Consider the following 4880-nt stretch of genomic DNA (forward strand, 5'->3'; position numbering starts at 1 on the left):
CCATAAGTTTTTGGTTCTCTTCTCTTATTTATTTATTTTCTTAGAGACATCAATCAGGAAGAGGAAGAGAGAGGGAGAGAGAGAGAAAGAGAGAGAGAGAGAGAGAGAGAGAGAGTCCCAAGCAGGCTATATGCTCCGCAGAGTCAAACGTTGGTCTGACTGGGCCACCCAGCACCCCATTGGTAATCTTCTTAATAAGACTTCTATGATCACCGAATAGCACAATGTTCACCCTAGAAAAGCAACGTAGAAGATGATTACATTTCTATAAGCCAAACAAACACACAAAACTTAATTGAATTTTGTGTTGGCTTAAAGATGATTCTTACTTAAACGAGAAGCAGGGCAAGTGTAAAAAGGAATTAGTTACTAATCTTGAACTTTAGAGTGCTTGGCTATTTCAATCTTCTGTTTCCTTAGTAGAGAAATTTGATTATTCCCAATTAAATCACCAAAGGTCTTTCATTATTGATAAGAGAAATTTTATTCCAGTGTTCAGAAGCACTATGAGAATAAACTATTTTATCTAGATAGGTAGAAATTAAAGTTTGTTTCTTAAATGTTTTATTCTGTTATTGTAATTGTCAATATTGTTTCATAGCTCACCTTTCCTTGGATGAACCCAAATGGGAAAATAGAATACGGTAGAACATTTTGCCCAGTTGTTTCCCTGAAATGTAAAAATACATTATTTGTGCTCAGTCTATACCAATTAATCATGAATATTTCCTTGAACATACATACATAAAGACTTACTTTATCTTGTAATATTTAACTTTGCAGCAATATTAACTCTAAATATCAAAAGTTTAAATGGTTGTTCTGACATTGTTAAATGTTTAAGTATCCATTCTCATGTAGTGGAGCTATTCACCCAAAATTAATTTCCACTTTTTGGGCACAGAGCCAGCCTACATTTTCTGGTCTCTAAAGTTAGATGTGGCCGCACACCTGAGTTCTAGCCAATGGAACAGGCATGGAAGCAACGTATGCTATTTTTCTTGGAAGAACATATGGCGCCAACAAGAAAAGATGTGTTTTTCCCTCTGTTGCCCAGATTACAGATGGCATCGAGGCTCTAAGGGATAGCAGAGTCACGAAATGGAAATATCTGGGTCTCTGTGTCTCCATGTTAAGGTACACATTCGTGGTCCAGTAGCTATTGGGTAAGTGGGAAATAAACTTTTCTTTGTTTCAACAGTTAATGTTGCCCAAACTAATACTCTCATTTTTAAAAAGGCAGAGGGCTAGGAATCACATGGTAGCCTATGATTTACTATGATCCTTTAGAATTTCTCAGTTGAAATAGGGACACCAAGTAGTAAGTTCCTTTTGATGGGAGGTCCAGATTGCTTTGCTCATTCAACTCATCAGCAATAGTCTATCAAAAGTGGATGCTCATTTTTCATTAATCTATTGTTTTAATTAAAAAATGCCAATGTATCACCAATTGTTAACTTTAGAGTACACTTGCGAGGAGAGCTGCCTCCTCATGCTTTTGCTCAATTTTCTCCATCAGACAATATAATGGAGAAAAATATTTAAAACTAAAATTGATAGCAGTCATTTACATGTTCTAATGGATGGGGAGTGAGTTTTATTTTATTTTATTACTCTTTTCTTCCTTTCTCAGAGTCTAAAGTGCAGCGAGAAAGTTAGGCATTCCCGTGTTACAGCTGTGAAGAGGACCTGAAGAGATGGCCCACTGGAGAACAAACAATGACTCATCTTTGGTAACACAGAAGACAGTGGAGGACTAGAAGCAAGCAGAGAGTGGAAAGCTAATTTATCCCAAATAATGTAAGAGGGAGCAAGTTGGATGAATAGGGAGATATGACCTAGAGTCTTAGGAAGAAGAATAGGTTTTAATAAAGCTTGATGGATCCCAATGCTTTTGGTATTTACAGTGCAAGGATGTGCTGCTTCTTCTTCGTCCTTTGCTCCTCTCTTCTTGTGCCATAGAATAATGGCTCATGTAGACTCTATCATTATGTTTCCAGTTGGTCTTGGTCTGTGGAAAGAAATTGCAGAAAGGTGGGTGCTAGAAGGAGAGCAAGAGCAGTGCCTTCCCTTCTCCCCTCCCTCTTCTGCACAGGATTCTGGGAAGCCCTGATATCTCTGATAGCACTTGGATCTGATAGCACTGCTTCCTTCCTTTGCCCCTTCAGGCTTAGGGTCGCAATGGCTTCCCTGTTTTGCTGACCTCTGACTCTTGATGTCTCCATTTTTGGTTCTCAAACCTCTAAACTGTCTCTTTATTAAAGTCTTTTCAGTTAAACACTCCTGGGAAGACTCATCTCCCACCAGGATCCTGATTAATAGAAAGTTGCAGTTGTTGGTAGTGGTGGAAGAGGGGGGTGTTACAGAAAAACAATGGAGTTCATGCTTGCTCAGGTCTCCATGTTACAGTGATTTACTGACATGAAACTTCATGACTTTCTGTGTCCAGAGAGCTGGAAGAGATCATTTGTGTACTTTCAGCATTGCTTACATGTACTATGTCAACATTGTGAATTTAATGCTATAGACTTTTACTCCAGGGGTTCCTCTATTGAAACAATGAAGACAAATAAAAACAAAACAAAACAACAATCTATGTTTATTCAAGCTTTACCCTCCAGCAGCTGCTGAGCTTTTGGGTGGGAGGTGGGGAAGTATGTGCAGGGTGTAAATCTATGACTTTTTGGTTTTAGTGGTATTTGCAAAGGAGGGGATATGTGAATTCTTCAGCAGAAAGCAGGGAAAAAATTAGTCACAGGAGAGAAGCCAAAATAAGATCAATAATTCATCAGAAGAGGATTTTTACAACTAGAAATGACTGGATGTACTTAAGCAGCCTGGGAGTGTTGAGAAATCTTGGGAGAATGCTAGATTTCTCACAAAAAGTGGGCTTGGCTGATGGAGACTATTTTAAAGACAAATTTCAAGTTACAGCAACCCCAGGTAATATCTGATTAACCCAAGTCTAGATTAAAAGCTACACATAAATTTGTGGGTTTGAGGGTTTTTTAAAAATCGGATTCATGTCTTCCTTTGCCTTATGGTTTTAAACATTTTTAAAATTTTAGACTGGTTTTAGATTTAGAGGGAAAGTTTGAAGATGGCACATAGTTCCCATATACCCCATGCCTAATCTTCCTGATTGTTTACATCTTACCTTACCCACGGGACATTTGCTATAACTAACCAACTGACACTGACACACTATTATTAACCCAAATCCATGCTTTATTCAGATTACCTTAGTTTTTACTTACTATACTTTTCCTCTTCCAGGGTTCTGTAAGGACATGATGTCATATTTTGTTGTCCGTTCTCTCCAGCTTCCTCTTGGCTGTGACGATTGCTCACACTTCCCTTGTTTCTGACCTTGGCAGTTTTGAGAAGTGTTCATCAGGTATTGTGTAGATCCCTCAGTTGGAATTTGTCTAATTTTTTAAAACCAAGGTTATGGATTTGGGGGAAGGAGAACACAAGGGTGAACTGTCTTTCTCATCGCATTATATAAGGGTATATGTTATCAATATGACTTGTTACTAATGATGTCAGTGCCTTATTTTCTTGATGCACATATTCTAGGTTCACCCTAGATTGCAAACCGTCTGAGGATGGAGACTGTTTTTCTTCACTAGGTGCAAACTACTTGCGATCACTGCCAGAAATGATAACCTTTTAATGAATTTGTGAGTTTCCCCACATTTTAGCATATGATATATAGAGACCATAAGGAAACAGGAACCAGGCAGCCTACCTCTGTCCTATATAGTCTTGACAAAGTTATGAAAACCTGACTAAATAGTAGAAAATTTTATATCATAAAAAAGTGAATGCATGCTACATGAAATTGGAAAAGCCTATTTCAAGTGATGTCAAATGCCTTTTCATCTTGGTGTTGTTGTGGTTCTATTGTTCTTTGAACTTCTCTGTTTAAATTCCTTTCAGAAATGTCAGAAAAACATGTGACCTTAGATGTCTGACAACCCAGGTCCTTAGCCCACTTAATACACAGAAACAGACTCTTTTTTCACTGATTCCTTTGGGGAGCATTTACAGTAACCTTCCCAAATTTGGGTGTGGGGATAAGCATGTGTCCTCAGATCGCCCTGGAGTTCATCAGTGAAGAAGAATGAATTGCCTTTTGACTGTCCTTTGCTGACTTCAATAGCTATGGATGTGGGCAATGTCCTAGTTAGTACCAGCAGGCTTTAAGCATCCCTTCCAAGGCTCAGAAATTTGTCATAGGACCCTTTGGAAGCCGCAGTACAAACTTTCTCTCTTGCAAGAACAAATACATTTCTTTCTTTTCTTTCTTTTTTCTTTCTTTCTTCCTTCCTTCCTTCTTTCCTTCCTTCTGTCTTTCCTTCCTTCCTTCTTTGTTTCTTTCTTTCTTCCTTTCTTTCACTTATGGTTTATTTATTTTTCAGAGAGAGAGAGCGTGAGTGGAGGAGGGGCAGAGAGGGGGACAGAGGATCCCAAGCGGGCTCTGTGCTGATAGCAGCAAGTCTGATGCAAGGCTGACCTCAAGCAAGATCATGACCTGAACCAAAGTCTGATGCTCAACCAACTGGGCCCTGAAGGTGCCCCGGAACAGTTAAATTTCTTGTACCTAGACTACTTTTATCTGTCTTAGTTTCTTTTGCTTTTCCTGAAGCCTGGTTTGCACGTGCAGAATATTCCTAGAGCCTGCATAAAGAGGAAAGGAGACAGTAACGGGGTAAAAAAAGAAGCATAGGTTCTTTTCTTGATATCTTTTTTTTTCTTTTTACTCTAGTTCAGACAGCTTCACCTAGTTTGTAACTAGGAGGTAGGCAGTTTCTCATTTTGACTTTCTTTGATGATTCTCTGCCAAATCAATTTTCTTTTTTTTTTTTTTTTTTTTT

Source organism: Crocuta crocuta, unplaced genomic scaffold (assembly GCF_008692635.1).
Source record: "Crocuta crocuta isolate KB4526 unplaced genomic scaffold, BGI_CrCroc_1.0 scaffold369, whole genome shotgun sequence".
Lineage (NCBI taxonomy): Eukaryota > Metazoa > Chordata > Mammalia > Carnivora > Hyaenidae > Crocuta > Crocuta crocuta.